Source organism: Malus sylvestris, chromosome 17 (genome assembly GCF_916048215.2).
Source record: "Malus sylvestris chromosome 17, drMalSylv7.2, whole genome shotgun sequence".
In the NCBI taxonomy this organism is placed as follows: Eukaryota; Viridiplantae; Streptophyta; class Magnoliopsida; order Rosales; family Rosaceae; genus Malus; species Malus sylvestris.
This window is the reverse complement of record NC_062276.1, coordinates 7,883,419-7,893,023: the sequence shown is the minus strand read 5'-3', so window position 1 is coordinate 7,893,023 and position 9,605 is coordinate 7,883,419. Positions and strand designations below refer to the sequence as shown.

The window sequence follows — 9,605 nt, the reverse complement described above, 5'->3', positions numbered from 1 at the left end:
CCAAACACCTTCACTCGTTTGAGAAATCCCCCTCACACTATCTTCCGAGACCCATCTATAAGCCTTGTAAAGAGCTTCGTCTGCTTTTCGGGTCTGTTGATGCACAAAACCAGAGGTCTTGGAACAACGTAAATCCGACCGTGAATCTGCATGAAATGTAAACAACACAAGATGTATCGTGGTTCACCCCCAAGGTTTGGGCTATGTCCACACTGATTATGTATTTATTTGTTTGTGAGGGAGAGAGATGGAGAGAGCTTCTGAGGGTGAGAGAGTCATTCCATGGCCTAAGGAATTGGCCTCCTCTAATTGTGAGGGTGAATGGTTCTTTTATAGAATAAGGACTCCTCACTTATTACATATTTGCCACTTCCTTTATCACATAATTACATTTAAGTCCCCCGAGTATTTGTACGAGATCTAAATACGAGGCCCTAAATATGGTAAAAACAGTAGTCCCCAAGTCTTCAATCAAAAAAGTCTTTTGGCTGGAGACTTGAAATTCAGTCCATGTGTGGGTCGAAGTAACTAGATGTTGTCTTGAACTGATGTTTGATATGAGGCGGTGCTCAATCTGAAATGATGCTCAACTCGAAGTAGCACATGCTGTAAGGCTGCTGGGCTTGTGACTTATGTTGCCTTGGTTGGCTCGGCTTGTGGCGTTTGAAGGTGAGGGAGTCCCTTTTATAGAATAAGGGCTCGCTCCTCAATACATGGATGACGGGCTAGAGTTGATGCTCTCTAATGATGGTGAGGGAGTCCCTTTTATAGAATAAAGGCTCGCTCCTCAATACATAAATGATGAGTTAGGGGTGATGCTCGCGGCGAGGCGGTTGCTCAGCTGGCGGCTTTGCTCTCTAATGAATGTGAGGGAGTCCATTTTATAGAATAAGAGCTCGCTCCTCAATACATAAGTGATGGGCTAAGAGTGATGCTCGTGGCGAGGCGGTTGCTCAGCTGGCGGTGTTGCTCTCTAATGAAGTTGAGGGAGTCCCTTTTGTAAAATAAGGGCTCGCTCCTCAGTACATGAATAATGGGTGCTCTCTAATGAAAATGAGAGAGTCCTTTTTATAGAATAAGGACTCGCTCCTTAATACATAAATAATGGGCTAAGTCCCCCAAGTATTTTTCATGAGGCCCAGTTGAGGCCCAATATCTGGTACGTAATGTAGTCCCCCAAGTCTTCGGTCAATAGAGTATGTTGGCTGGAGACTTCAAATTGAATCCATGTATAGGCCGAAATGGCGGTTGTTCGGAGGCGGTATTTGTATACCCTGCACTGAAGCTTTGTAGGTGAAGCTTTGCAAGTGAAGCTTTGAAGTTAGAGCTCTGTAAATGAAGCTTTTGAAGCTGATTGACACGAGTGAAGAATTGAAAAAAATGAAGGAAATATTATTGGAAGAGGTAAGAAAATATTATTGGAAGAGGTAAGAAAATATATTGTGAAGAATTGAAATAGAATGAAGTGAGATAGTATGGAATGGTGAAAATTATGTGAGAATTGGTGTAGGAATGGCTTAGGTATTTATAGGAAGAAAAACAGGTTTAAATTGATTTTTTTTTTAAGACAATGGCTAGCTGTAGTCAGCTAGCCGTTGTATTCAAAATTTTGCCTAATATTTGTGCCGGTTATAACCAACGCTATGCTTTTATTCTTGTCGGTTATATCTGACAGCATTAATAAAAAATTTGGGCCAGCCGGTTGGCCCTTTGACCCTTTTAGATTCTGTGAAGCCCACGCGCCTTGTGGCCTAGCACTCGATTGGAGATGGTTTTTGGGCAATTTTCGATCGTTTGACCCTCTGGACCCTTCAGTTAGAGATGGCCTAAGAAATATGGTATGACACTGTTTATTAAAATATTAATTTCTTGGAGGGCTATATGGCTAAAACAAGTCATCTGACCCTCATTCAGTTAGAGATGGCCTTAGAATATGTCATTACAGGACAGAGGTTCAGGGGTGAAGGGGTAGATGAAAACCTAGGAACAAGGTTCTAAAAGACACTAGGCGTTAGTCGGGCGGTGAGGAGGGGCCTAGCGCATAGGCTTGGCCTAGACGGTCTAGGCGGATTTAAGTTAATTTAATATAAAATTTGAATTTATTATATAAATAATATTTTAAAAAAAAAATAATGTATATGTAATGTTAGGGTTTTTAATATAAATGGTCTTAAAAAAAGAAAAGGAATAATAAGACAATACAAAAATATGTAAAAAATAAAAAATGATGATTGATTTGGATGAGAAAAGAAACAAAAGAATCTTGACCCCCAAAAAAAAGAAGAAGAAATAAAAGAACATAAAATAGTGAGATCAAGAAACGTGGAACCAAACAGGGATGGTGGGACCATAAAGACCTAATTAGTCCATTTAAATTGAAAAAAAAATGATTGTCCCCACCAGTCATCTTTTTCCTTCCGACTCTGCAACATAACTTTTCCAGATTCGAAATTTTTCCTAGTTTCAACGTCTTTAGATACGGCCGACTAGACTTCGCCCAGCCCCGCACAGACCTACATAACTCCGCCTAATCCCACCCAACGTCTGTCTAATACTTTCTCCGATTTTGCAACCAACTACGAGTTAATCAGGGCAGTTGGTCTCCGCCCGCGCCTAGGTGGCCGTCTAAGCCAATTTTTAGAACACTACCTAGGAAGACTTTGGAAAGAGACTCTAATAAAAGACTTAGAGTACATGGATCTAACGGAAGACGTGATACATAACCAAGCCCAATGACGTTTTAAGATTCATATAGCCGACCTCACTTAGTGAGAAAAGACTTTATTGTTGTTGTTGTTTATTTATAGATTATTCTTTAATAACGAATTTTGTACAAATGATTTATGAATAATGTTACTTGAAGCAAATACTTCTCATAATTATCACCAATCGATTCTAAACCCAAAACAACCTATCAGCTGTCAATCAACCTTACAGATTTAAACCCTAAACATACAACATCATGACATCAACTGCAGAATTCAAAATTACCGCCAATCAATTGAGAGAAGCAACCACTTCTTATAATTATATCCACCACTCGGGGACCAACTATAACACTATTTCAATGTCGTCCAAATGAAGGACATGAATCCAAAACCAAAGGAAGAGGTCAGGCAAAGCTTGCATCAAAACCAAAATATTGGTTATGCACACTGTTGGTACCATATTATATTGGGCCTCGTTACTTGAGCTTCCAGACATTGAGCCCATGATTCATGTAAAATGGGAGGAGCCATTAGTCTATAAAATGGCATCCTCACCCTCACAAGCAAAGGGTCTCATCCTCACATACAAAGCCACAAGGCTTACAAATGAAAAAACTCTCTCAAACTCTTTCTTTCTTTGGGGGACTCCCCCTCACAGTTGTAATCCATATATACAGTTATAGAGAAATACGATCAACATCAGTGTGGACGTGGCCCAAACATTGGGGTGAACCACGATACATCTTGTGTTCTTTACTTTCTTGTAGATTCACGGTCGGATTTATGTTGTTCCAAGACTCCTTCAGTTTTGTGCATCAACATTTGGCGCCTTCTGTGGGAAACGACACGAAAAGTTATGTCGGTTCTCTTTCATTTTTTCATCTCACCACCGTGAGACCTTACCACACTCCACCATGAATCTGGACAACCCAAGACGACATGATCTTTCTCTCTCACTCATCCCCCAAAAGACAACTACAGAAGATGAGAGAGAAAGTGATGGCAGGAAGCACATGAAGTCCGCAGGAGGGTCGAATTTACCATGATACCTATCTTCCAGGCTGCTTCCGTCATCCTCCTCGTAGATTCCCCTTAACTGACGTGTCCCTACGGAGTCGACCCACCCCCTCTCCTCCTTCGGACACGACACCTTCCTCGTCGCCTTCGAATCCAAGCAAATCGTAAATATCCCAGAAAAAAAAAAGGATACCCTAGAGGAAGGAGAATGAACTACAGAGGAAGCAAAGAAGAGTAATCATATTGCCAGGAAACTTGAGAAAGGTCAGCAAGGTTGCACTCTAGACCCTCATATTGAAGAGCAGTTTGGAGGTGAGAGATTGCTGGCTTGCATATCTTCCCGTCTCTACACAATGTGCATATCTTCCCGTCTGTTAACATAGAGCTTCTCCCGGAGAACACCAAATCACTCTCTCCAAGTCCCAGATCCGTTCGTCGCCGTCCCCAATTCCACAAGTCAAAAATCTGAGTTGAACCGTAAAGTCGCCAACTCGCTGTGGTTTTCGGACTCTAAATTCGGAAGATCCAATTTAGGTTCTGGGGTTTTTTAACTGTCATCCCACTTTCTCTTGTTCCTCACTGTCCTCTCCCTGACCAGCAACAACCAGCAACCAAAAAATGTTTGATAATCTAAAAGCTTTAAATCTTTCGAAGCCTCATTTTCCCTCTATTCCACAATCTCTGCCTCCTCGTTCTCCGGCAATGGCAGCCTTCCCAAGTCGTTCGACTACGACTTGCTCATTATCGGCGCCGGTGTCGGTGGCCACGGTGCCCAAGCCGTCGAAAAGGGTTTGAAAACTGCCATAGTGAGGAGATTGGAGAGGGATCTTAAGAAAGCAGGAAAATGAGATTGGAGAGGGATCTCAAGAAACTTCGTGAAGACTCGTGCCCCTTCTCCTTCACAAGCTGCCTCTCGACCAAAGGCGATGACACAGAAAGATTAAACTTCAGTCATGAGGTACTTCCACGACTCATCACTCTCTTTCTCCAGGAGGTACTTCCACTGGAAAAAGAAATCCGAGGACGAGGAGCTCAGAATCTCAGTCGATCCGACCCCTACCACTGTCGACGAGCATGGAAACCATGATTGCGGACCCGAACAGCGGTCATCCACTATCCCACTGAAAAAAGAAAACCCACGAGATAACATGCAAAAGTATCCCACTGAAAAAACACTCACGAGGAAGAGTCACAGCTTATTATATGTGCTCAGAAAATGGAGCAGGGTCAGAGAGGGGTGAGTTCTATTGGAGTGGGGAGATTAAGAAAAGCAAATGGGTGGTGTCAGAAAGGTTGTCCAAGCAGCTGTCACTTTAGAGAAATGAATATTGCCCTTTTACAGCTGGAGTATACTGACCTTTACAACCAACAAGCGGAAAAGGAAAAGCAACGAAGAAGAAGATAAGCTTTCTCAATAATAAGTCTATTATTATTCCTTTTGTCTGCCATCCGCCAAAAAAAAAAATGTCGGCAAGCCCAAAATAGTGGGATGGACTGTTATGTGGAGGGCGAAAGCCCATATGCCCAAAAGAGCAAGGTCCTATGGCTTCAAACTCCAACCTTCATCCCTCCACTTAAGGTTCACCCTCTATTATCACCAACAAGGTGATCAAAAGTACATCCAGTACTAAAAAATTATTCGACAGCCTGCTGTTATTATCACCAAGCAGGTGATCCAAAGTACGTCCAGTACTCCAAAATTATTCGGCAATCTGCTGCTATTATCACCAACTAGGTGATCAAAAGTATGTCTAGTACTTCAAAATTATACATGAGCATTACTCATGTCAACATTCATGAGCATCACTCATGTCAACATCCATGAACATCACTCATATCAATCAACATAAACATTCATGAGCATCATTCACATCAATTAGCTTCGAAAACTTCATTTACAGAGCTCCAGCTTCGAAAGCTTTATTTACAGAGCTCCAGCTTCATAAGCTCAATTTACAAGAGCTCCAGCTTCGAAAGCTTCATTTACAAAGCTCCGACTTCAAAGCTTCATTTACAAAAGCTCCAGCTTCAAAGCTTCACTTTCAAAACCTCACCTATAAGACTTCACTTTCAAAGCTTCACCTATAAAGCTTCAGTGCATGGTATACAAAGACCGCATCCGTACAACCGCCACTTCGGCCCATACATGGATTGAATTTGAAGTCTCTAGCCAACAGACTCTATTGACTGAAGACTTGGGGGACTACACTATGTACCATATATTAGGCTTCCGCAACTGGGCCTCATGAAAAATATTTGGGGGACTTAGCCCATCATTTATGTATTGAGGAGCAAACCCTTATTCTATAAAAGGTACTCTCTCTCACTTTTATTAGAAAGCACCCATTATTCATGTATTGAGGAGCGAACTCTTATTTTATAAAAGGGACTCCATCACCTTCATTAGAGAGCATTGCCGCCAGCTGAGCAACCGCCTCGCTGTGAGCATCACTCATAACCCATCACTTATGTGTTGAGGAGCGAGCTCTTATTCTATAAAAGGGACTCCCTCATCATCATTAGAGAGCATCGCCGCTTGCTGAGCAACCGCCTCGTCGCGAGCATCAACTCTAGCCCATCATTTATGTATTGAGGAGTGAGCCCTTATTCTATAAAAGGGACTAGCTCACCATCATTAGAGAGCATCGCCACCTGCTGAGCAACCGCCTCACCGCGAACATTAACTCTAGCCCATCATTTATGTATTGAAGAGTGAGCCCTTATTCTATAAAAGGGACTCCCTCACCTTCAACGTCACAAGCCGAGCCAACCAAGGAAACATAAGCCACAAGCCAAGCATCCTCGCAACATGTGCTGCTTCTAGTTGAGCATCATTTCACATTGAGCACCGTCCTATATCGAGTATCAGTTCTAGACGACATCTAGTTACTTCGGCCCACACATGGACTGAATTTCAAGTCTCTAGCCAAAAGACTCTCTTGACTGAAGACTTGGGGGATTATTGTTGGTACCATATTATATTGGGCCTCATTACTTAGGCTTCTAGATATTGAGCCCATGATTCATGTAAAATGTAAGGAGCTCTTAATCTATAAAAGGGCCTCCTCACCCTCATAATCAAAGGGTCTCATCCTCACATACAAAGCCACAAGGCTCACAAACAGAGAAACTCTCTCAAACTCTCTCTTTCTCTGGGGGACTCCCCCTCACACTTGTAATCCATACATACAGTTACAGAGAAATATGATCAACATCAGTATGGACGTAGCCCAAACATTGGGGTGAACCACGAGACATCTTGTGCTTTTTACTTTCTTGCAGATTCACGGTTAGATTTATGTTGTTCCAAGATTTCTCCGGTTTTGTGCATCAACACACACCTTGAATTGAATAGGTGATGACTCAGTCTCGAAATGAGTAGCAGTCACAGAAGCAAAGTCAAACCCCTCAGTCGAATGTAGGCATTTGGACAACGTATGAGAGTCTTAGGAGCAAGGGCGTAGGAGGAAGAAAACAAGAGTGGAGAACCATGCCACCGTGAGACTCCTAAATCAAACAAACGTAATTCACCCCTTTTTTCCTTCGTCATCCATGCTACCATTGTGTATATAGATTGAAAATGCATATCAATCATGATTTGGTTGCTAAAACATACAAATCAAGAATGTTGTCAAGAACCAACTAGCTAATTAATCTAATAATATTTCCCTTCTTGATATTGAAATTTTAAAGAAGCCTCAAGTTTAAATTCTCAATCCCCACTAGTGAAAGAAAACTAATATTATACTAAGCATTATTCCACCAAAGAAAAGGGCACGTTAACTTACAACGGGCTCCAACTATTTCATTTGGCCCATTTCTGTGTAGCCCTCAAAACCCAAAATGCCGAAACCCTCCAACACTCTCAACTTCCCCACCCTAAACGTTGCCTATATATACAACCCAACTTCTTTAACCTTCTCATCCCCCTCTTACCCCCCGCCTCCCCCATCAATACCTGCTGAAATTTTCTCAGATCCAAAATCTAGGGTTTCCAATCAAATTCAAATCCAAATTTATGCTGCTCTCCTTTGTTTTGTATTGATTCAGAAGAGTGCGGTGATGAGGCAATTTTGTGGACTAGAGTTTATGATCTGGGTTCTTCTCCCAAAAGCTTGATTACAAACCCTTGGCTGTCTGAGCACACCTTCTTCATCTGCTCCAACATCTTCCAATCTTCTGGTTTGAATAATAAATGCTTTTCAAAGATTACCCATCTCATCTTTTTGGTTTTTAGCAATAACCCATAAATTTTTCATCGAAATTTCTTAAATTTGTTGATATATTTTTCTGCAAAGTTAGGGTTTTGTGGTGCAATTGGGGCTTATGATGATAACATACAATTATCTTAGCGGATTTCAGTGAGGCTTTAGGGTCAATGATCTGATTGTTACACACACTGAGGCTCAAATCTCATATATTTTTGTGTATTTATTTTTGCTAGATTAATTTTTGTTTTTCTTTTTAATTTTGAATGTTGGGTTGCGGTTGCGATGATGAGATGAAACACTTGGACGTGTTTGGGGCAGTGGACAAGGCCTCTTCTAGGGGTTCTTGCCGTGAGCTCATCTAACAAAACGACTTCTCCTTCCACTGAGCTTCCACTCCCCACAATATTTTTGAAATTATTTTAAGTATTTTTATTAATTTCTGGATGAAATTGAAATAAAGATTTGAAATTTGCGTCCATTACCAATTCTAGAGGATTATTTGGTTCCTCCTGATGTAATGGCTCGGACGCCAAATTGATTATTGTGGCTATTCTGATCAGTGGCTTGGCAATGCCATTGGATCCGGGAAACTCCTCATACATTAATACTCTTCAAATCCATACCGATTTCTAAAAGTGCTTTTGCCGATGGATAAAGTGCTTTTGCATTCTAAAATGGTGTGACCTTGGACAATACTAAACAGTGACATTGAGCTACTTGTACCAAGAGAAGGATTGGAGACAAAACTCGGTATCCTCATCTTGATTTTGGCCAAAACGGCTGTAGCTAAATTGAAACAACTGAGAGGTTTACTGGCCGGTCGTCGTTTTCTGTCGACAGATCTGCTTACCGAGCTTCTCACATTTCCTCCTATTTTTCTTTCACAAAACTTAGACCCCCCCTTACCGGTGATTAAACTTGCGGCTTTAGGTCAGGAGCCTTGGTAGTCACCTGAACTTGTATTTACAAAAGAGTTGATTCGATACAAACGCTCAAAATTTGAATTTTTTTTAGAATTTTAATCAATGCGCTTTAGAATTTTGATCAAGGCCCTTTGGAACAAAGGGGTTTCCCGTTGTAGGCAGGCAGGCAACTGCAAAAACTCATACAGATCCTGGGGAGGAAGGCAAACCCGGTTGAGAAAAATTAAGGGAACAAATGAGAAAAAACTAACTTTTAGCACGTTTTGGTAATAATCTTGATTATTGCTCAACAATGAAGAATCGATAAATTTTATTTGAACTCATATATACCTAACTTAAACTTTATACATGATTTTTTTTTTATCCTATTACATAATTAACATCAAATAAGATAAACTTAATAGTAAAATTATAATTTATCAATAAATCCACTCTTAATATTCAAACCTTATTATCACGCAACCTTTCTACATTCGTTCTAGCTAAAATCTTAAGACTCTTTCTTATAGAAAACAAACTCATTTTGACCAATAGATTGTGATATTAAATCCTCCAACTAAGATAGTAATTTATTTATTCAAATTATTATCATTTAATTTCAATTTTATTTAGAGTTTTCCCATCAACTACCAACATTTTAATGCAAATGCATAGCTGCCTTGCAGTACAAGCCTGTCCAACATGCCAAGAGCAATCTTCCTAAGGATTAACAGTTAAAGTGGTAATATACTGTTTGAGATTGGCCA

The 9,605-nt window shown here is 40.8% G+C and overlaps 5 non-coding genes across 5 annotated transcripts; all 5 read left to right on the top strand.

Moving 5' to 3' along the window:
- The first annotated feature begins 7,775 nt into the window (after positions 1-7,775).
- Positions 7,776-7,874, top strand: LOC126612732 (small nucleolar RNA Z157/R69/R10). The gene has a single exon (XR_007619292.1). It is a non-coding gene; the product is annotated as a small nucleolar RNA Z157/R69/R10 (small nucleolar RNA).
- Positions 7,875-8,045: 171 nt separating this feature from the next.
- LOC126612735 (small nucleolar RNA R11/Z151) lies at positions 8,046-8,133 on the top strand. Its single transcript, XR_007619296.1, has one exon. It is a non-coding gene; the product is annotated as a small nucleolar RNA R11/Z151 (small nucleolar RNA).
- A 79-nt stretch (positions 8,134-8,212) lies between these two features.
- LOC126612736 (small nucleolar RNA Z152/R70/R12) lies at positions 8,213-8,327 on the top strand. Its single transcript, XR_007619297.1, has one exon. It is a non-coding gene; the product is annotated as a small nucleolar RNA Z152/R70/R12 (small nucleolar RNA).
- Positions 8,328-8,416: 89 nt separating this feature from the next.
- On the top strand, positions 8,417-8,540 carry LOC126612741 (small nucleolar RNA snoR80). The gene has a single exon (XR_007619302.1). It is a non-coding gene; the product is annotated as a small nucleolar RNA snoR80 (small nucleolar RNA).
- Positions 8,541-8,713: 173 nt separating this feature from the next.
- On the top strand, positions 8,714-8,802 carry LOC126612739 (small nucleolar RNA snoR109). The gene has a single exon (XR_007619300.1). It is a non-coding gene; the product is annotated as a small nucleolar RNA snoR109 (small nucleolar RNA).
- Positions 8,803-9,605: the final 803 nt, after the last annotated feature.